The sequence below is a fragment of the Dama dama genome, chromosome 15 (assembly GCF_033118175.1).
Source record: "Dama dama isolate Ldn47 chromosome 15, ASM3311817v1, whole genome shotgun sequence".
Taxonomy (NCBI): Eukaryota; Metazoa; Chordata; class Mammalia; order Artiodactyla; family Cervidae; genus Dama; species Dama dama.
Window position 1 is genome coordinate 58,974,400 of NC_083695.1, and position 24,035 is coordinate 58,998,434.

A 24,035-nucleotide genomic window follows, 5' to 3' on the forward strand; every position below is an offset into this window, starting at 1 on the left:
GGAGAAGGGAATGGCAACCCACTCCAGTATTCTTGCCTGGAAAATTCCATGGACAGAGGGGCCTGTTGGGCTACAGTCCATGGGGTCACAAAGAGTCGGACATGACTGAGCATTAGCACTGACCTGGCTTTGGCTACCTTTTGAACATCATCTCTCCCTAATGGGGCAGGGTTACTCCAAAGGATACAGTGTAAGAAAAGAAGGGGAGAAAAAATGAGAAGCCATCCAGAAACTAGAAGGGTGCTCTGAGGAGCTGTATGAAATGGAGGGTTATAATAGGCAGCAGGAGGGTGGGGCAAGAAGGTTTCTTTTTTTTAATCAAACTAAGATAAATGATAACATTACAATTTAAGAAGAAAATACAGGAGGAGGAACATGAAGCTCCATTAAGCTTTATTTCAGTATTAGATAGATTATCTTTTTATTCCCATTTCATTACTTCAACCTCAAATTGATGAAATGAAAACCATGAACAGAGACAGTCCTGTGTCTGGTCCAAGAGAACTGAAAATTGAAATGGTCAGAAGCATGGGACTATGAGATGGGGCTCTTTTTACTTTCATTTCTTAATATATAGTCTTAATTTGTATATTTCCCCAAAATAAGTCTCCTGGAGGAAATATAGAATATGGATGTGAAAGTGAAGCAATTCAAATGAGCCCCCTACTGGGGTCACACTTGAAATCATGGATTAATGAACAACAACAAAAAAAAGATCAAATATTAATTTAATGAGTAGGATAAGGGTTGCTCTCCTTTATGTTTCTTACTCTGCTTTTGGAATTTGCTTTTTTTTTTTTTAATTACAGAAAAGAAAAAAGTTTGGAAAAATAGAGAAAGATGCATATGAAGAATAATGATCATTCATAATTTCATTTCCCAGAGGCAGCTACCATTAACATTTTAGTTTAATTTCAGGTTTTTTTCTAAGCATTTTGATTGGCATCTGGAATCAAATAAATATATATATATATGTATATATATTGTTTTCTCTATGTAACATGATATATTGAAAAGTTCTTATGAACTTTTATACAAATAGATGATTGAAGAAATCATAAAATGTAAATTAAACTCATCCTGCCACCTAGATATACACAATTTTTGTTCTGGGTACTTCCAAGCTTTCTTTATTTCAAGCTTCAGCAACTTTTATTTTCGTGGGTGAGAGAATCCCTGCCACCAGGGGCAAGAAGAAGTGGGAGCTGAGGATCAACTGTTAGGTTCTATGCCCAAGACACAGGCTACTGCCTGATGCCTACTCTCTATACATTCACTGAGAGCAACCCCTCATAGGAGCCTCCGGTCAGAGTCAAAGGCAGCTTCTGAGCAGCCAGGAATTGGGTAGCTGACTCCAGTTTTTGCCAGTGGCCTAATGTATCCTGGGGGATAGAGTTCTGGTGTAGATGGACCAAGCAGTGACTTGGTGGCTCATTCAGTCCTAACTGAGTGGCAGCAGCTTTCTCTGCCTCCTGTTGGAACAGGCCCTGAGATATACAGCCCCTGGCTTCTAGTGTTTGTAACCAGGAACCTCCCAGCATCATAGTCACTCTGAGGCCAGAGGGGCTTCCACCCTGCTCAGGGAAAGCAACAGAGTCAGACACAGTTCCCAGGATGACTGGGTCTTCTGAGGATGGCACCAAATGTCCAAATCCCTGGACAGACAGACGAGCTCCTTGGCACTGCAGATTCACCACAGCCAGAGGCACAGCAGTGATGGTACTCAGGGCATGGGTCAGAGGGGCAGCCTCGGCAGGGAGCAGCTCTCTGAGCACTGAAGCTGGAATGGCACTAATAATGTGGTCCACCTCCAGGCTGCTGTCCCCCAGAGACACCTTCCAGGGCCCTTCTGCCCGGAGACTGAGCCCACAGACTGGCTGGCCTTGGAGAACACTGACACCCCTACTAGTCAGGTGGGTGTTGATGGCCTGGGGCAAAGTCTCCAGCCCTCCACGGAGTGACCACGGGCGCTAGCACTCAGCCCGAGCTTGGCGAGTACGTGCTGAACCCAGCTGTGCGCCCCACCCTGCCCCCAGCAGCGGCCCCAGTAATATGGAATGAAAGGTTTGCTCAGCTTGGAAGAGACTGGGAAAGCAGGACCTGAGGCTGAGCTTACAGCTGTTGCCTGCAAACACTCCAAGCAAGAGACTGTCCATGGCTAGAGACGCCACCTCAGAAGCAAAGTGGCGCTGGGCAAAACAGTGCACAGTCTCATCAGGGTCTTTGCCATGAGGGGTGGTCAAATCCCTCAGTCCAGCCCAGAACAGAGGTTTGGAGAAGGGACGGGAAAGGCAGAGGAGCCCCCTGATGCAAAAGAGCATGGCGTGTAGAGCACCACAAACGCGTAATTGTACTGAAAGTACCTAAGAATGTTTGTTTCACACATGGTAATTTTGAATACTTCTATTAAATTTAATTTTGTAATGCAGTAGGAAAAAGCCATTATTGTCTTAAATTGCATGCATTTGATTACTATCAAGGCTAAATATTTTCACAGAATTACTATATATTTTCTTCTATTTCTAGACTTCACATATTTTTACTGATATGCTTATTCATTATAACCATTTAAAATGTGAGTCAACATTTCTTCTTTATCATTTATGTTTTTAATATACTCATAATCATTTTTCTCATCTAATTGAATTGGCTAATATTAAAGTTAAATAGCAATTAATACCAGAAGCTTTTTTTCACCTTTTCATACAGTTCATGGGGTTCTCAAGGCAAGAATACTGAAGTGGTTTGCCATTGCCTTCTCCAGTGGACCACATTCTAGCAGTCGTGTATGGATGTGAGAGTTGAACTATAAAGAAAGCCGAGTGCCAAAGAATTGATGCTTTTGAACTCTGGTGTTGGAGAAGACTGTTGAGAGTCCCTTGGACTGCAAGGAGATCCAACCAGTCCATCCTAAAGGAGATCAGTCCTGGGTGTTCATTGGAAGGACTGATGCTGAAGCTGAAACTCCAATACTTTGTCTACCTGACACAAAGAGTTGACTCATTAGGAAAGACCCTGATGCTGGGACAGATTGAAGGCAGGAGGAGAAGGGGATGACAGAGGATGAGATGGCTGGATGACATCACCAACTCAATGGACGTAAGTTTGATCAAGCTTCCGGAGTTGGTGATGGACAGGAAGACTAGTGTGCTGCAGTCTATGGGGTCACAAAAGAGTCAGTCACGACTGAGCAACTGAACTGAACTGAACAGAAGCTTTGCTCTTATCGTGGTTTTAATGAAATGAAATCTAGTCTTTCAACAACTAAACATGCCTGATATCTTGAGATTATTTTTTACATATCAATTTCATCTAATCCTACTTCACTAGCTTATTTTTTAAATCAGGATGTGTTTCAAATTTCAAATGCCTTTTTAGCATCTATCAATATACATTTTATTGATAATGTAAAAAGTAATTAACTACTTTTTCTAATATTGAATCTCACTGCATTCTTAAAATTCATCCTCCTTGGCACCTAATGTTTAAGTCTGTTCAATCTGTTATGTTTTCATTTTCAATAATACCAGTTGTGCATATTTTAGACCTCTCTTATTTACCTTTTGTATCTATAATAAATGATAGAATGACCCCTGTTTGTTTCCAAGGCAAACCACTCAATATCACCGTAATCCAAATCTATGCCCCAAACACTAAGGTCAAAGAAGCTGAAGTTGAATGGTTCTATGGAGACCTATAAGACCTTCCAGAACTAACACCCAAAAAAGATGTCCTTTTCATCATAGGGGACTGGGATGCAAAAGTAGGCAGTTAAGAGATACCTGGAGTAACTGGGAAGTTTGGCCTTGGAGTACAAAATGAAGCAGGGCAAAGGATAACAGAGTTTTGCCAAGAGAACACACTGGTCATGGCAAACACCTTTTTCCAACAACACAAGAGAAGACTCATGGACATCATTAGATAGTCAACACCAAAATAAGATTGATTATTTTCTTTGAGCCTAAGATGGACAAGCTACATTTAGTCAGCAAAAATAAGACCAGAAGCTGACTGTGGCTCAGATCATGAACTCCTTATTGCAAAATCCAGACTTAAATTGAAGAAAGTAGGGAAAACCACTAGATCACTATAATCTAAACCACTAAACCAGGTATAATCTAAATCAACTCACTTATGATTATACAGTGGAAGTGACAAATAAATTCAAGGGATTAGATCTGACAGAGTGCCTGAAGAACTATGGATGGAGGTTTATAACATCATATAGAAGGCAGTGATCAAAATCAGCACCAAGGAAAAGAAATGCAAAAAGGCAAAGTGGTTGTCTGAGGAGTCCTTACAAATAGATGAGAAAAGAAGAGAAGCAAAAGCAATGGAGAAAAGGACTCTAAATGCAGAGTTCCAAAGAATAGCAAGGAGAAATACGAAAGACTTCCTAAGTGATCAATGCAAAGAAATAGAGAAAAACAATACAATGGGAAAGACTAGAGATCTCTTCAAGAAAATTAGAGATACCATGGGAACATTTCAGGCTTCCCTTGTGGTTCAGCTATAAAGAATACACCTACAATGTGGGAGACTTGGGTTCAATCCCTGGGTTGGGAAGATCCCCTGGAGAAGGGAATGATACCCACTCTAGTTATCTGGCCTGAAGAATTTCACGGACAGTAAGATGGGGTCACAGAGTTGGACACGACTAAACAACTTTCACTTCACTTCACTTCACTTCAAGGGAACATTCATGAAAAGATGGGCCCAAGAAGAGTCAGAAACAGTATGGACCTACAGAAACAGAAGAGATTAAGAAGAAGTGGTAATATACATGTTTCGATGCTGTTCTCTCGAAACATCCCACCCTCGCCTTCTCCCACAGAGGGATTGGGTAGAGAGGGAGGTGGGAGGGAGGATCAAGATGGGGAATACATGTAAATCCATGGCTGATTCATGTCAATGTATGACAAAACCCACTACAATATTGTAAAGTAATTAGCCTCCAACTAATAAAAATAAATGAAAAAAATAATAAAAAAAAAAATAACTCTTAAGAAAAAAAAGAAGAAGAAGTGGTAAGAGTACATAGAAGAACCATGGGAAAAAAAAAAAAAAAAGATCTTAATGACCCAGATACCCATGACAGTGTGATCACCACCTAGAGCCAGACATCTTGGAGTATGAAGTGGGCCTTAGGAAGTATCACTACAAACAAAGCTAATGGAGGTGATGGAATTCCAGCTGAGCTATTTCAGATCCTAAAAGATGATACTGTGAAAGTTCTGTACTCAAAATGCCACAAGTCTGAAAGACTCAGCAGTGGTCACAGGACTGGAAAAGGTCAGATTTCATTCCAATCCAAAAGAAGGGAAATGCCAAAGAATGTTCAAACTAACACACAATTTCACTCATTTCACATGCTAGCAAAGTAAAGCTCAAAATTCTCCAAGCTAAGCTTCTAGAGTAAGTGAACCAAGAACTTCCATATCTTCAAGCTGGATTTAGAAAAGGCAGGGGAACCAGATATCTAATTGCTAATATCTGTTTGATCATAGGTAAAGCAACACAATTCCAGAAAAACATCTCCTTCTGCGTCACTGACTATGCTGAAGCCTTTGACTGTGTGGGTCACAACCAGCTGAGGAAAATTCTTAAAGAGATGGGAATACCAGACCACCTTATTTGCCTCCTGAGAAACTTGTATGCAGGTCAAGAAGCAAACATTAGAACTGGACATGGAACAATAGACAGGTTCCAAATTGGGAAAGGAGTATGTCAAGGCACATTGTCACCCTGCTTATTTAACTTATATCAGAGTACATCACGAGAAATGCCAGGCTGGATGAATCACTAGCTGGAATCAAGATTGCCCAGAGAAACATCAATAACCTCAGATATGCAGATGACACCACCCTTATGGCAGAAAGCAAAGAGGAACTAAAGAGCCTCTTGATGAAGGTGAAAGAGGAGAGTGAAAAACCTGGCTTAAAACTCAACATTCAAAAAATGAAAATCTTGGCATCTGGTCCCATCACTTCATGGCAATTAGATAGGAAAACAATGGAAACCGTGAGAGACTTTATTTTGGGGGGACTCCAAAATCACTGCAGATTGTGACTGCAACCATGAAATTAAGACACTTGTTTCTTGGAAGAAAAGTTATGAGAAACCTAGACAGCATATTAAATAGCAGAGACATCACTTTGCCAACAAAGGTCCACACAGTCAAAGCTGTGGTTTTTCCAGCAGTCATGTATGGATGTGAGACTTGGACCATAAAGAAGACTGAAAGTTGCTCAGTCATGTCCAACTCTTTGTGACCCCATGGACTATACCCCATGGGCTATTCTCAAGGCCAGAATACTGGAGTAGGTAGCCTTTCCCTTCTCCAGGGGATCTTCCCAACCCAGGGATTGAACCCAGGTATCCCACATTGCAGGCAGATCTTTACCAGCTGAGCTATAAGGGAAGGCCTAAAGAAAGCTGAGCACTGAAGAGCTGATGCTTTTTTTTTTTTTTTTTTTTTTTGTGTGTGGTTTGTCCATATATATATATTTTTTAAATTTTCATTTATTTTTATTAGTTGGAGGCTAATTACTTTACAATATTGTAGTGGTTTTCGTCATGCATTGACTTGAATTAGCCATGGATTTACATGTATTCCCCATCCCGATCCCCCCTCCCAACTCCCTCTCCACCCGATTCCTCTGGGTCTTCCCAGTGCACCAGGCCCGAGCATTTGTCTCATGCATCCAACCTGGGCTGGTGATCTGTTTCACCCTAGATAATATACATGTTTTGATGCTGTTCTCTTGAAACAGCCCACCCTCGCCTTCTCCCACAGAGTTCAAAAGTCTCTTCTGTATATCTGTGTCTCTTTTTCTGTTTTGCGTATAGGGTTATCGTTACCATCTTTCTAAATTCCATATATATGTGTTAGTATACTGTATTGGTCTTTATCTTTCTGGCTTACTTCACTCTGTATAATGGGCTCCAGTTTCATCCATCTCATTAGAACTGATTCAAATGAATTCTTTTTAATGGCTGAGTAATATTCCATGGTGTATATGTACCACAGCTTCCTTATCCATTCATCTGCTGAAGGGCATCTATTACCCAGCAATCCCACTTCTGGGTATATACACCAAGGAAACCAAATCTGAAAGAGACACGTGCACCCCAATGTTCATCGTAGCACTGTTTATAATAGCCAGGACATGGAAGCAACCTAGAGCTGATGCTTTTGAACTATGGTTTTGGAGAAGACTCTTGAGAGTCCCCTGGACTGCAAGGAAATCAAACCAGTCCATCCTAAAGGAAATCAACCCTGAATAGTCATTGGAAGCACTGATGCTGAAGCTGAAGCTCCAATACTTTGACCATCTGATGCAAAGAACTGACTCATTGGAAAAGACCCTGATGCTGGGAAAGATTGACGGCAGGAGGAGAAGGGGAACACAGAGGGTGAGAAGTTTGAATGACATCACCAACTCAATGGACATGAGTTTGAGCAAGCCCCAGGAGCTAGTGAAGCCTGGTGTGCTGCAGTCCTTGGGGTCACAAAGAGTCAGACACAACTGAGCAACTGAACAATAACAACAAATCTTTAATAAACCTTTATTCTTTTTGCTCCATTTTAGATGATCTTCCAAGCTATCCATTCTATCTTTGCTTGAGTTTGTTATTTCTCTACCTTTTGTTACTTTCATTCTGTAATGTGTAAGGTTCCTTTTCTATTCCTTTTGAACTTTTCCAACTGGCTTTTCAGATTATCCTGTTATCATATAATCATCTGAGCTTTTCTTATTTTTAGAATGACATTATCTACACTTTATTGGATAACAAAAGAGAGAGAATTACTAAACTGAACCCTTCCTATCTTTCTTCAGGCAATTCATTTTACAACATATATTGTTGATTTCCTTTTGTTTAATACTTTTACCCAATTTTGTATGATTTATCTGCTAGGTTCCAGATGAAGAACATTCTATGGAGGAATACAATGTGACCTGGCAATCTGCAGGTTCCCCTTTGATCTAGTTTACCTTCTATTTTATTGACCTAGGGAAAAGCATAACAGAATTGGAAGGAAGGAGGAGAAGGCAAGTCTCAGAGGGTTATAATGAAAAACACAGACTCTGGAACTTCCCAGGTGGTGCTAGTGATAAAAAAAACAAAAACAAAAAAAACCTGCCTGCCAATACAGGAAACAGAGGAAACACAGGTTCAATTCCTGGATCAGGCAGATTCCTGGGAGAGGGGCATGGCAAGCCACCCAGTATTCTTGCCTGGAGAATCCCATGGATGGAGGACCCTGGCGAGCTACAGTTCATGGGGTCACAGAGAGACAGACACAACTGAGGCAACTTAGCAGGCATGCTACTTTCTAGCTCAAGATTCAATAATTAGTATTTTTAATTCTGTATCTTTTTTTCATCTGTAAAATAGGGATAGTAATAACTCTTTGATAGGTTATGAAAATGTAGCAAGATAACACTTAGTCTCAAGTAGCTCCGCTTATGGAGAAGGAAATGGCAACCCACTCCAGTATTCTTGCCCGGAAAATCCCATGGATAGAGGAGCCTGGTAGGCTACAGTCCATGGGGTCGCAAAGAGTCAGACATGACTGAGTGACTTCACTCACTCATCTCCTCTTACATACTAATTGTTGTATAAAGGTTAACATTATTAACTATTATATGGCCCTGTGACCTCTCTGATGCAATCTGCAACTGCAACTTTCCTTTTCTTGGGTTCCTCTACCCTACCCCAGGTACCTACTTCAACTAGGAGGGCTGGTCAGAGAAAGTAGAAATGCCCAGAAATGCCATAATAAGGTATATTGTTCAGCTGTACTTCCTTGCATTTTTGTGGTTTCAAACTAAGTCTCTACAGGGACAATCCACATCTCCCATAAGTGTTCCATTCCTTATTTTGCAGAAGGTCAAGAGTACCGCTCAGCTCTCAGCAAAATTTGGCCAGTGCTTTATAATTTGAAGTTGTTTAGGACATTATCCCTTCTTTTATTGGGATGATATAGATGATGACTTATGCTCTTCCTACCATTTCTGTCAGTTATTAAGAAAATGATGAGAATATACATGCCTTAAACTTAAAGATTTCTAACAGAAATCTGGAATAGTTTAATAGCTTAAGAATGATCTGAAAGAACTCACATGTGAGGTACTCCAGGCTGAAACCTAATAGTGAATCCTTAAAATCTAGAGTGATCATTACTTATATTTGCTACTTAAGGTTTTTAGTAGCTGGTATTTTAGAAATTTCACTTGAGATTTCTTATTTTATAACTTCTATTTTTAATTGCTTTAATTATATCCCTTCATTCAAACACTATGTATGTGTGGTCTGTCCACTATTTGCATTGCCAGGATTTGAGATATATACTGGTCTTTCCAAAAAGCCTATTCATGGCCTTATTTTTATGCTTTTATCCTATATTTGATTCTATCTCTCATTTTCCTTAGCTTAATTTCTAGTTTGTCTATATTTTTTAATAGAATACCTGGTCTATTTTTATTCTTAGTTGTTAATAAAACATTTGCAGTGAATCATTTTACTCTGAATATAGCTTGGTGATTCTACATTATTTTGTTTGCATAATTAAGGACAATGAAATAGTCTATGAAAAGATTAAACATTAACTATTCTCAGTTTTTGCTTGTAGGCTAGTTCAATTTTTGGTTGATTATAATCATTCTATTTTGTTAAAAACACTACTTTCATGGGTATAGTAATACATATTTTTGCAAAAATCTGAAAAATTCCTAAAGCTAGAGGATGCTTTGCACTAAAGAATCTAGAATACATTTCTTAATATCCCCTGACTTTACAAAGTTAATTATTTTCAAAACACTGTAATATTTAGCATCAATAACCTGTGACATTAATTGTGGTAAGTGGACAGGCATAGTCAAAAAGGGCTAACGTTAGATGATCTCAAGTTTCATTTTATTGGGGAAAAAAATCTGTCACTTTTGAAAATTATATTAATTTCACTTTTATCTTAGTGAAAAATATACTTGGCATTACATATCATTGTAGGGGGGCTTCCGTGGTGGCTTTGATGGTAAGAAACTGCCTTCAATGAAGGAGGTCTGGGTTCAATCCCTGGCTTGGGAAGATCCCCTGGAGAAGGCAAAGGTTTCTCACTCCGGTATCCTTGCCTGGAGAATCCCCATGGACAGAGGAGCCTCAGGCACTTCTGGGGGTCACAAGAGTTGGACACAACTGAGTGACTAACACTAATCATCATAGGCAAAGAATTAAACTGTTTCCTCCATTAAGCTATTGTGAAAAGATGATGAAATGGTTAAGATGATGGTGAAATGGTTAAGAGAAGGCTGACAAAACAAGCCACTATAGATAGCTATCTTCTGTTAGGAGGCTGTGATAAGGAAATGGAGATCTTCCAGGAACAGTGTTAGGAACTTGACATATGCTTATCAAAAGACTGTGTGTAGAAATAACCAAAAATATGTGCTCAAGTAACTTGTCCTCTTCGCAGTAACCTGAGGTTCATTTAGACTCCATGCAAATTGTCCTGTCATAATGGCTAATACTGAAAATATCAAACTTACCATCAGGTACTAAATTCCATACATGCAAAATTTCATTTCATCTTCAAGATAACACTATATGGTTTTATTAATATGATAGACTGAACTAAAAAATAACTATTCCCACTGCAAATGCTTAGAAATTCTGGAGAAAGGAGAAGCATTTTTAAATACATTAATGGGTTGTTAGGAAAAAGAAGAAAAAGCCTTGAGCATAAGAAACTAAAATAGTGGAAAATACACACACATTGACACTGCAATAGCCAGGGCTCAACAGGACTAGTATGCAGGAGGAGACAGAACCAGGGAGGTCTCCTCTAATTGCTAGGGGTTCAGGTCCTAATGTCCACGCAGGTGATCAGACCTGCATGAGATCAGAAATTGAAATGTAAATCCTTGGATAAAGCCAGGACCCTCAAAGTGCTATACCCTTAGAAAATGGGAACAGATAAAAATCTGCCTACTGTCACAGGGAGACAGCAATAATATTTTCACTATCTTGGATTTTGCATAAGTTTTTTAAAAATTACCTCATCAAAACCTCAAGCCTACATTATCTGGAGGTTTGAGTCCAACTTATAATGCCCATAAGTGATGAAAATTCAAGCTGGTACCACAGAGACAAACAGCATGAGAAAATGAAAAACTGCTCTGAATCAGTGCTATGTGAAATGCCTACAAGGGGGGAAAATGACATACATAAGTTCCCAATCAAAAATAATGAAATATGCTAGAAAATAAGCAGTGGACAGAATAAGTAAAATGAATAGCCTCTGAGAATGACAAATAATCTGAATAAGCTTAGACTATTTTAAATGCCTGAAGAGATAAAAGAATGGAAATAAACATAAGGAATCATAAGAAATACAAGAAATCTAGAAATAGGACTTCTTGAAATGCATATGCTTTTCACTGATATTTAAAATCTAGTTGAGGTAAAAAAACAACTAATTCAATACAGTCAGTGTATAATCAATTAAAAAAGAACTGAGGAAATAACCCAAGATGTATAAGTGATAAGATGATACAACTCTAAGAGATGTTAAAAGATATGGAGAACAGGAGAGCATTCAACAAATGTCTATTAGGAGGTTTTAAAAAATGAGAATGAAGGAGAGCAATATTCAAAGAGGTAATGACTGTGAAGCTTTCTGCATTAGTAAAATACATGAAATCTCAGATTGAATAAGCACCAGAACTCCTGAGCAAGTTAAACAATATCAAATGGACCAAAAACAAAAACTTAAAAGTTACCAGAAAGGGAAAAAAAAGATTACCCAGCAAAGCAATACACTGATAGAGTTCTAACAGCAAAACAGAGACCAAGAAAGCAATGATGAAATTGAGTCACAGAAAGGTCAGGTATTTTCTGTTAAGACTGGTAACAAACAGTGGTAGAGTCAGTGCTTAAAGATATCTGATTCAAAGCCCACGTTGAACATCACAGTGCCCCTTTCTGGATAGTACCTCAGACAATTATCTTTATCTCATCTTTAGTGGTGGGGGAGGCTCCCTGTGGCTCAGTCACAGGTGACCTGAGATCAATCCCTGGGTCAGGAAGATCATCCCAAGAAGGAAATGGCAACACACTCCAGTATTCTTGCCTAGAAAATCCCATAGATAGAGGAGCCTGGAGGGCTACAGTCCATGGGGTTGCAAAAGAGTCGGACATGACTTAGTAAATAAACCAACAACAACAACTTTATGGGGGGGGGGGGGGGGATCTAATTTCTCTCAATAATTCAAGAACTGAAATTTTGAGAAAAACCACGTGTGTACCATTTAACCAATATGAAGTTGAACTATTAATATTTATAAAAATTCAAAGTAGGATTTGGAGTACTGCTCCTAAGCAGTAGTGCAGATTATAGATTCCACACTGCATCCAACTAAACTGTATTTAGACATGTCTGAAGGTGAAACACTCTTGACAATGTCATGCAAAATGGAAGAAAGTGGGTGGACTTTAATGGATAAAAATATTTCCAATTTTTAATTAGGCATGCCATATGTAGTAAATGGAGAAATCTTAATCAACATCTCAATTTCCCACATCATCTCTAAAGCATATGATCTTGCATATAAATGAGCTGGGCAACAGATCTTTAGTGAATGTTACACATGTATTTGTAGTCTCAGTAGTAGATGAAATTATTTTTAAAATGGGGCAGATTCTTTCACAGCTTGTTAACTCGGTCTGAAAATAATTCCCAAAGTAAGGAATATGGTGATGTAAGTTAAAATAAATATTTGACCTCCAGCAGTGTACACTTTGAAGGACAACACATCCTCACATATATAAAATTTTTTCACCACAGCTCAAAAAAGGTGAAAGTCACTGAATTTTTAAAATACTTTCTACATGTATGGTATCACTAGAAAATGTTTCAATATTACATGGTACAAAAGAAAAAAAATAGTCAGCTTACCAGAAAATTGTTCTGAAATTATAAACACTTTATTTCCTTTATTAACAAAAGCTATTAAATGAGTGACCAGAGAATGGTCACAGGACTAGAATAGTATACTAATTAAAATTATTTTCATATAACATTGCAAGCTCACTTTTTAATAAATGAAACACCTACTGGGAGGTGAGTGGTATAGCTGAAGCTTAAACGATTAGGTTTAAATCCTTCCTATCCTATGACCTTGGAAAGTTACTTAAACCTCTGTACTTTCATGTGGATAAAGGCGATAACACTTATTTCAGGTTTTTGGTGAAGATTAAACAAGATAAGGTATCAAGAAATCTACAACTAGAAGTCATCTTTATCTCCAATTAAATGTGCCAATAGTAAAGCCGATACGGAAGCTGTTGGGAAACTCTCAGGTCCTGACAAGAAAAGCAAGCACTCACACATACTTGAAGCATGTGTAGTATCTGGGTACCCAAGAGAGGCAACCACAGGCCTCGGTTTATCTTTATTCAGAATTCCCCAAACCTGTCACTAGAGGTCTGTCCTGAAGAAGACCCAACCTTCACACCAGAGGGAGTGTGTTCTGCCTGACAAGGCTGCTCATGACACTCCATACCATGTGACTAGATAGAAATTACAAAACAGCAACCAAAAGTCACATTTCAAAAAGTTAATAAGGTAATCCACTGAGATAGAAATGGATTAGGACTGGGTGTCAATTTATTCTGCTCCATTTCATGACTTGAGCTGATAGGACAGAGCTTATCAGACAAGTGGCCCAAACATTAGTAGTTTCAGCCTTTGACATTCCTCATGATACTGAAACAGGAATCTGAGTTCTTGTTCATAGAACCAAAGAATGAACTTCACAAACACACAAACACTCATTGTAGCAAGCAAATAGGATTTATTAAAGAGAAGGAAAGTACAATGCTCTCAGCATAGACACTAAAAGGGTAAGGAGTCCTCCCAAAAGTGGGACTTAACAACAGTTTATAACCTCACCAGTATTAATCTGTACATTTTTGGTTGGCTCCCACTCTTAAAATACGTCATTTCTAACCAATCAGTTTAAAGGTCAAAATGCTTAACTTAAAGTCTTTATGGTTTTTCTTGATCCTCAGATTAAGTTGCCACCCTTTTTCATGCCCCTTGGCCACTTTACAGTGGACCAGATGTATGGGCTAGACATTAATGATCACCTGTTGTTTTTCCCTCAACCACATTTCCTTGGATCTGAGTACTGATAATTTATCAGTCCAAGGACACATTCCAGGAATTTGGGACAAACAGTATTAGCTAAAGGTTAATGGAGTGAGATGTTTATTGAAAACAAGACCGAGGTCTCACAGTCCTACACTGACTGCCCAGAAACTTCTACCTCAATACTATGAGGAGAAGGTCCTCAACATTTGGCAATCCCCTTCATAGACTAGTGCCCTGGTTTTTTTTGGCACACCCAAAACAAACCCTGACATTTTTCACCAACTACAGCCCCAGCCCTGACCTATTAGGAAAGGAATGAGCCTGGGATGAAGGTCACTAGCTCTTGCCTGTTCCCCTGTGACAATCACGGGATTTCACTTACTCCAACAGACCTCTCTTCCCCAACAACCCTCCATCCAAGCAATATAAAGTTACTGAGCACTGACCATACTATAGTAATAGTCCTGTTTGAGTGCTCACTATGCACTCAGGCACAGTACTAAATTCTTTTGCAGTTGCATCTTGTTGAATATTTCAATAACTTTGTAAGTATGTTTCCCATTTCCTATCTAAAGGAACTAAGGCACAGAAAATTTAAACAACTTGACAAATATTCAGCTTGAAGCTTTGCCATGTTTTATTCATAAAGAGGGTTACTTGATATGAAAAAGTACTGTCTCTAAATAATCCATCTTTGGTTTGAAAATGTCCATAATTTGTATAGATCCTAAAGCAGGAGAGCTTTCCTTTCTGTCATTTTTCTTTTGCTTTTGTATGACCAGGTGTTTTCTGTACCAAATATTTGGGAAAGAAGTGAGCTTATCTGTTCATTGTTTTAGAGTTTTGCTTGTCTACTTAGCATTCCTTTTTGAGTATCAAGATTTATGGAACAATAAATGCCATTTAATGCCATGTGCTATTTAGAATTCCTCATCAGTTTCTACAAATGGAGTAAAAATAATTAAAAACTCAAACTTGAAATTACACCAAGAAGCATTGAATAATAGTTTATCCCAATGAAACAGGTTAAATTATGGCACCAGCAAATTTTCTTTTTTCTAATAGTCGGATGCACACATTTCAATATGTTTTCCGATTGTTTTACAAAAAAAGAAGTATGGTCTGATCATGACTATTTTAATCCTGGAAGAAAAAAAAATGAGTAAGACACACTGTTCTTCAATTGTTTAAAGTCCAATTCAGGATACACACATTTATAACTGACAATAAACTTATTAATAGTTGACAAGTGCTCCAAGGAAAGTTCAGACACACTGATTTTATTCCGCCCCCAAAATGGGAGTCTCTCCTATCAATGTCAGCTAATGACACTTGACAATATAGGAACATATTCATACTCTGTATGAAGCATTGACATTGTAAACAGATTTGGTAATAGAATAATTCTACATGAGAGTCTATCAGGGCCCTGATAGACTGAGCGCATCTGGAATCTTAAGCCTTTTGCCATGATGATGTTTGTATCTATATCACAAAGTAATGTTTAGTCAAGCCTGAGAAAATGGTGAACAAGGTAAAAAGAGCCCTGAAGGACAGAAACAAACACAGAAGTTGCCTCAGTCTGAGGAGTAATGACTGGAAATGCTCTTCCCTAGCAGGTCTGAAATTAAAAGACACTTACTCCTTGGAAGAAAAGCTATGACAAACCTAGACAGCATAACAAAAAGCAGAAATGTCACTTTGTGACAAAGGTCCATATATTCAAAGCTATGGTTTGTCCAGTAGTCTTGTATGGATGTGAGAGCTAGACCATAAAGAAGTCTGAGTGCTGAAGAACTGATGCTTTAAAATTGTGGTGTTTGAAAAGACTCTTGAGAGTCCCTTAGGCTGCAAGGAAATCAACCCTGAATATTCATTGGAAGGACTGTTGCTGAAGCTGAAGCTCCAATACTCTGGCCACCTGATGCAAACAGCTGACTCACTGGAAAAGACCCTGATGGCTGGGAAAGATTGAAGGCAAAAGGAGAAGGAGGTGGCAGAGGATGAGATGGTTAGATAGCATCACTGACTCCATGGACATGAGTTTGAGCAAACCCAGGAGATAATGGAGGACAGAAAGCCTGGCATGCTACAGTCCATGGGATCACAAAGAGTCGGACATGACTTAATGACTGAACAACAAAAAGCAGGTCAGAAAGTTATCAGGCGGCCCACAGAGCAAGGTTTAATAGACCTCTAGGCCCCAAGCCCAAGCTCCCTGGGTTAGGGGATTTCACAAATTTCGTGTTACAAAGACTTCACAAACTCCTTCACTGTCCTGGCTTTGATGAGTCACTGAGCAATGAAGGTTCACTCTGAGACCTGATGATTATGGCCACAGGGCAAAATAGTCTTGGGTCTCCATTCTAATTTGGCATATGTCTTAACTATTGAGAGAAAACCATGCTTCTTCCACCCCTGCCTCTAGACTGAAGGAGGATTTCTCACTTGTGGAGCAATAAATACAAAGGAGCCAATAGTCACAGAGGGAGAAAGGGCAAGGGGAAAATCTTAGGAAACTGACCATGAACAGACATGAACATGAATTGGAGGATCCCTTTTAAAGCTCAGATCCCTGGCCACTTCCCCTCTCAACCCCTGAATTTTATTGTTTTGGCCAAAGTTAGCATCAATCATTCACCTTCCTGTTCCCTCAGAGCACATTCTATCTCTATTATAGCATTCCTTTCACTCCATCTTGTAATACAACTTCTCTACCATCAAAATAGATTTTAAATTCAGCCACTTCTGACAGCACAGTTCCACCAATATGCCTAACCAGGTCTGTTATAGCAGCCTCCAAATTGGCTTGTCAACTCTGCTGTGCCCCACCAACCCCCACATACCCACAATCTGTTACCAATATAGCACCTTTTAAAACAGTGTATCACATTTTAGCTCAAAAACCTTCCCGTGGATTCCCATCACACTGAAAATCCAAAGCCCCCTACCACAATCTAAGTGTTGCATCCACTTCTCCCAGATACCAATCTCATCTTGTTTCCTTTCACTCTTCCCTCACCCACTCCAGTCATTCAGCCTTCTTGTTCATCTAGCATGTTTCTACCTCCAGGCCTTTGCATTTTCTGTTTCCTCTGACACTTTCCTTCCAGGTGTCCTTAAGACTCACTGCTCATATTATTGAAGTTCCATCTCAAATGCTACCTCTTCTGAGAGGTCTCCTCTATTCTCTCCATCTAACACTGTACCCTATCATTCATAACCCTTGTGTCCTACTTTGCTTCTGAGAGGGATTATTACTGCTCTGATATGACAGCATTTCCTTGCTGTCTCCTATACTAAAAAAGCTTCCTGAGAGCATGGCTGTTAGCTTTTGTTCACTGTTCAATCCTCAGTGCAATGCTGGAACCGGAAGGCAACAGATGCATAGAAAGTGACTTCTCACAAAAGCAGCATGTTTAATGAGCCAGGAGACTGGAGGCTTTGGCAACCTCAAGAGCACCTTTTGGTCAAAAGATCAGTGAACAATCTCAGAGAAAGTAACTCAGGTGAGATGGAGAGCCCCCTCTGCCATCTTCTGCTCCACCAAGTTGAATTGCACAGAATCTCCTGACAACAACGTCAGCATCATCCACTGGGCAGTTGGGACTTAAGGAGAGTGCACAGGAATTACCTTGAGAATACTTAGGCACATTTGAGAACACTAGCTGATGGGGGCGTAGTCACCACCTATAGGGCTTAGCCAATTAGCCAATCACCTCTAAGCCTCAGTTTTCTCAGCAGAGAGAACAAAATCATAATAGGCACCTTGCAGGACTTCATGAATCTGCCTGCAATGAAGGAAACCTGGGATCAATTCTTGGGTCAGGAAGATCCTCTAGAGAAGGAAATGGCAACTCACTCCAGTATTCTTGCCTGGAGAATCCCATGGACAGAGGAGCCTGGCAAGCTACAGTCCATTGGATCTCAAGAGTCGGACACAACTTAGTGACTAAACCACCACCAGGACTGTATGAAACAAGTTAAACAACCTAATATACATGGAAGGGCTCAGAATATTAATAAAGGCTAAGCAAATGTTTGATGAACATGAATCTGGTTTCACAGGCAGCAAACTACCAAACCTCCATCTTAGACCTGGAGCAATGAGAGAACCACAGTACGAGATGATGAATGGAAACAGCCAGAAAATATCAGCTACCAGTGAAGCTGTCTCATGGACCCATGTATGGCATAAATTGAAAATGAATCTGTACCAATGCATAGGAGTATTCTCTGGCAGGTATTTCTGTGTCCTATAAGACCTTCATTTGGGTCCAGCCTGTTCCCAGACAGCACCTGTCATCAAGATGACCACATAGCCAGGCATTGTTCCACATCTGACAGTTCAAAAGGAAAAACATCTACTTCCACTTAATTGACTACGCTAAAGCCTTTGACTAGGTGAATCACAGAAAACCGGAAAATTCTTAAAGAGATGGGAATACCAGACCATCTTATCTGCCTCCTGGGAAATCTGTATGTAGGTCAAGAAGCAACAGTTAGAATCGGACATGAACAACAGACAGGTTCAAAATTGGAGAAGGAGTACAAGGCTATATATTCTCACCCTACTTATTTAACATATATGCAGGGTACATCATGCAAAATGTTGGGCTGGGAATCTCATGCTGGAATCAAGATTGCTGGGAGAAATATCAACAACCTTAGATATACAGATGAGACCACCCTAATGGGAGAAAGCGAAGAGGAACTAAAGAGCTTCTTGATGAGGATGAACAAGGAGAGTGAAAAAACTGGCTTAAAATTCAGCATTAAAAAAACTAAGACCACAGCATCCAGTCCCATCACTTCATGGCAAATAGAAGGAAATAAAGTGGAAACAATGACAGATTGTATTTTCTTGGGCTCCAAAATCACTACAAATAGTGACTGCAGCCATGAAAGTAGAAGACACACACCTTGGAAGAAAAGCTATGACAAACCTAGACAGTGTATTAAAAAGCTGAGACATCACTTTGCCAACAAACATCCGTATATTCAAAGCTATGATTTTTCCAGTAGTCATTATGGATGTAAGAGTTGGACCATAAAAAAAGCTGAGTGCAGAAGAAGTGATGTTTTTGAATTGTGGTGCTGAAGAAGACTCTTGAGAGTCTCTTGGACTGCAAGGAGATCAAACCAGTCAATCCTAAAGGAAATCAACCCTGAGTATCCATTGCAAGGACTGATGCTAAAGATCCAATACTTTGACCACCTGATGCAAAGAGCCAACTCATTGGAAAAGACCCCAATGCTGAGAAAAATTGATGACAGAAGGAGAAGGGGGTGACAAAGGATTAGATGGTTAGATAACATCACCAATGCAATGGACTTGAGTTTAAGCAAATTCTGGGAGATAGTGAAGGACAGGGAAGCTTGGCATGCTGCAGTCCATGGGGTCACAAAGAGTAGGACACAACTTAGCAACAACAACAACAATACTTAATATGATCTGGTGAGTATGCTTTGTTAGTTAGGTGGTTATAACTTTTCCCCCTAACCGTAAAAAGCCATCTTTCAACTCTGGTGCTTTATACTACGTAAACACAGGAGGGCAGCGAGAGTCCCCAGGCTAAGATTTCTAAATATCCCTGACGCTGGGTATCTTTCCCATCGTTCTAACTTAGATCTAGGAAAGGAATGGCAAATTCGTGTTAAGTGAGGCCACCTTGCCCTTCTGAGCTTGCAGGTTCATCATGGCCCATTTCCCAGAGAGCCCTGACATATCTTCAACGGTGTTTCTGGCTGACACTGTCAATAATCTTAAACTGAAACATAAGAAAAAATCAATTTCCTCTCCCTAAGGATTACTGAGAGAAGAGAAAACAGTAACCATCTTTATGTGTCGCCTCCACTCTACCCATTCCAGCCTGTTCAACTCAAAGCCTAGAGAAGAGAAATTGTTCACTTTGTCCTCTTTCCCTCCCCCACCTCTGCCCACCTTGAGTCCCATCACACACTGGCCACTAGGAAACTTACTTAATATATTCAATGGCACCAGCTGGCTAATTAGAGAGAAGAGTCTGTTTCTTTAGCACTCTCCTTCAAAGCATTAATGAAAATGCTCTATTTTATGTTCTTTCCTTTTCCAAAAAGAAGTACAATACTGCAACCCCCTTATGATAGAAAGATGCTTTACAATTCACGATGATTGTTCACAAGACAAAGCTATTATCTCACTTTATAGATGAAGAGACATGGGTTCAGAGAGGTTAAGTGACTTGCTATTTATCACACGACTAAATGACAAAGCAGGGCTTAAACGCCAAGTCTAGTGAATTGAAACTCAGAACATTTTCCACTTTACCAATGAGCTTACCTGAACAACTAAGATGCCTTCAACCCAGCACATATAATATCATTGGCAGTTTTTCTTACTCAAGACTGGAAAAGAGACAACCTGAGCATCTTCTTTACAAAAGACCATCACACGCTCAATGGGAAAAGCATGTGGACATAGGTTTCAGAGGTGCTCTTAGCAAGGTTTGAGTTTGTTGTTGTTGCTATGGTTATTCCTTCAGCAGCAACCCAACTTTCTGCCTTCCATGAAGAGGCCCATGAAAAACAGGATGTGGTACAAAGGTAACAGGGAATCACAAAAGGAGTGAATAGCAAACAAAAACATTTTCACTGAAGTTTTTCTTTTTCCTCCACATGATGGAAATGGTACCTAGGAAGCCAGGAGCTTCTGTGAGTGTAGGTGAGACAGAGGAGCAGAGAGCTGGCAGCACAGAGCCTAGCTCTCTCTGTACCTCACTGACACTGAGTCACTTACCCCCTCAGCTTCCATATCTGTCAAGGAGAGACCATCATTATACTACCTAATAGGGTTTTATGGTACCTCGAAATCAGTTTATTCAAAGCCCTGAAATTACTAACATTATCACCCCTTGTGCCAGAAAGAAATTCTAATTAGGACTCTCTCCCCTTTCACGCCTCATCTTGGTCTGACCTTGCACCCAACAGTCCACCTCACTGGCCTCCAGGTCCCTCTTCTGCAGACAGTTACAGCAGCCCTACCCACTTCATCAAATCCTTAATAGGATCACAGGGGATAGAACAGTAGAGGGTATTTAGGAAGCAGTCTTTGATCAGAGTCTTTTCCATTCTAGGCAGGTGATCATATCAAAATGTGAGTTGAGTAACTGAAGTTCTCAAGGCTGTAGCCCAAATGGATAAAGTACAAATGTGTTTGTGCAACAATAGAGGGGAGGTGTTGTCACACCCATCATTTAATATGCCTTTATTTCTTCCTACAAATAGAGTACCACCTGCGTGCTAGTCACTTGAGTTATGACAGGGATAGAGTGCTGACAGAACAGGCTGAGCCCCTGCCCTGGCCCTGCGTGTTCATATAAGCAGTTGGAAGGTGTAGGCGGGAAGGCAGGGCGCACTGTTGGAGGATGCAGGCTGGTTTTGAAGGGCAGGCAAGGACACAATGGAGATAGTATTTAGGTAGAGATTCGAAGGATGAGGAAGCATTACCATGGCAAAGGGGATGGAGAACCAGCATTAGGAAGTCAAGTACAGAGACCCCAAAGGAGGAACAAATATAAAACATTCAAGAGATCGAAGGAGATCGGTGTGAATGGGACTGAGAAAGCAAGGAGGAGGCAGTGGGGAAGTGGGCAGGGCCAAGCCTGATCGGCCAAGTCAGAGGTTTTGATCTTTATTCTAAAAGCAGTTTTATAGAAATCTACATGTTTAACATTAAAGTTAGCTCGTCTGACACAGTGGCAGAATGGAAGCATGGGGCACACATAGATGCAGGAAAAGCAATGAAAGAATGGCTCCTGCTGTGGTCCAGGCAGATTGTAATAGATTTCTGTGACAATGAGAAGAGGGAGAAGTGGTCAGATCCAAGAAGGACCTATAAGAATACAGCCCTAGAACTTGGCACTAAATTAGCTCTAAGGTGAGAAGGGGAAATGCTCTGTCTCCCCTTGGAATAACTGAGGAGAAAATGGAAGGAGCCTCTGATATAAAACGTGCTGGAATATGAACATGTTTAACCAACTCTGAGGCATCCATATGAAAGTAGCCAGCAAGCAGTGGAATAGAGTCCACAATACAGAGAACCTTGAGCCACAGCTGAGCTGTATTTGTTTTCAGCTAAAATGTGTAGAATTCGGGGGAGATGGTCCCTTCTGATGAGGCACAGAGAAAAAATGACTGACAGAAGCCAGATGCAGCCAAGACCAGATCACTACTGTGAGTTCCCTCCCTTCTCCATCCATAATCCTTCACAGCTCTGGCAATGCCACCCTTCTGCCCGTCACTTTTATAGCCACAAATTGGTAACTATGGAGCTTTCAGATGCTCTTACTGGTAGAGGGTGTATTTCCTTACTGGCATGGACAGTTGAGAGACAGCAGGAAAAAACAGCAAGAACTAAAACAGTGAGGCTTTCTTACTTTCTCTAAAACTATTGGCTTTTTCTTACATGCAAGGATGACTAAGCTTACAGTTTTGCAGAATTTGCAGCCCTGGGCCAGCTTTCTGACCAGAGCACTTCCCCAGAACTTCTGCCTGACTGGGTGGGGCTATGTCAATACCTGTGTTTCTGCTTCTCAGCCAGGTCCCCTCCTCTGTTCTCTTTGAGCCACGAGCTGATGACCCTTGGGGCTCAGCCAGTGTGCCCAGTGTGCCAACAGGAATCATGAAAAAGTATAAGAAAGTGAATTCATGGTTAAAGTTTTCCTTGTCCTTAGCACTTCAACTCAACATCCATGTTTGATTTCAGACTTTGCTATTTACTCTTAGCTCTGAGTTCTTGCACAAGTTACTTAATCTCCTTTACGAGAATTCCCTTAATCATTAAATGGAATGATACTGCTTTCCTCATAGGCTTCTTATGAAGCTGAAATAAAACATGCTCATCATAAACAATTATACAATTATACAGTGGAAGTGACAAATAGATTCAAGGGATTAGATCTGACAGATGGAGTGCCTGAAGCACTATGGACAGAGGTTTGTAATACTATACAGGAGGCAGTGATCAAGACCATCCCCAAGAAAAAGAAATGCAAAAAGGCAAAATGGTTGTCTGATGAGGCCTTAAAAATAGCTGAGAAGGGGAGGAGGAGCCAAGATGGTGGAGGAGTAGGACGGGGAGACCACTTTCTCTCCTACAAATTCATCAAAAGAATAACTGAACGCAGAGCAAACTTCACAAAACAACTTCTGATAGCTAGCTGAGGTCATCAGGCGCCCAGAAAAGCAGCCCATTGTCTTCAAAAGGAGCTAGGACAAAATATAAAAGATAAAAAGAGAGACAAAAGAGCTAAGGACGGAGATCCTTCCCGGGAAGGGAGTCTTAATAGAGGACGTTTCCAGACACCGGGAAACCCTTGCACTGACGGGCCTGGGGGAAGTGTTTGAATCTCGGAGGGCAACCTGACTGGGAGGGGAACAATAAATAAAACCCACAGATTACGAGCCTAAAAGCAACTCTCAGCAGAAAAGTACCCCAGACAACCGCATCCGCCACCAGCAAGTGGGGGTGGAACGGAGAGGAGCGGGCAGCATTGCTTAGGGTAAGGTCCGGGCCTGAGTGCCCTGAGGACAATCGGAGGGAGCTTTTGTGAGTTACTAACTTAAACTGTGGAACAGCGAAAGAGAGAGCGATAATTACCCGGCCTGAATACACTGCTGGCGGTTCGCAGAACAAAGGGACCGAGCAAGTCCAGAGAAGAGCTCGCAGGCTGCGGACCAGCCCAGCCCTGCCGGAGGCAGGAGGCGGGGGGAGGGGAGGGGAAAGGGGCAGGCTCGGCCCCAAGGACCACATCCCCTACCGCACTTCAAACAGGCCTCCAGTTTCTAATCAAAGACCTCCTGAGATTCTGGATGGTCGACATCCACCAGGAGGGTCACA

The 24,035-nt window shown here is 40.6% G+C and overlaps 1 pseudogene; it reads right to left on the reverse strand.

Moving 5' to 3' along the window:
- Positions 1-1,212: 1,212 nt before the first annotated feature.
- LOC133070706 (protoporphyrinogen oxidase-like) lies at positions 1,213-2,215 on the reverse strand (annotated as a pseudogene).
- Positions 2,216-24,035: the final 21,820 nt, after the last annotated feature.